Consider the following 283-nt stretch of genomic DNA (forward strand, 5'->3'; position numbering starts at 1 on the left):
TAATTTTACATAAATTAATAATTAAAAATTATTAAATAATTTAATAAATTTAACTAAATTATCATCATCTCATGATTTTTATCTAACTTAAAATTAATCTGCACTTGAGTTTTTTCTTCTCTATACAGATCCATAAATGTACATGTATAGGTGTATGTGATGAACCTTTGTTGTGAGGTACACACGTTGAATGTGATTGGTACTAAGAAAGTTGTTGCTTTTGCGAAATGATGAAATTGATGATCATCTCATGTTAGACAAATTCCACTCTTCCACCACTCGC

The sequence above is a fragment of the Arachis ipaensis genome, chromosome B02 (assembly GCF_000816755.2).
Source record: "Arachis ipaensis cultivar K30076 chromosome B02, Araip1.1, whole genome shotgun sequence".
NCBI lineage: Eukaryota > Viridiplantae > Streptophyta > Magnoliopsida > Fabales > Fabaceae > Arachis > Arachis ipaensis.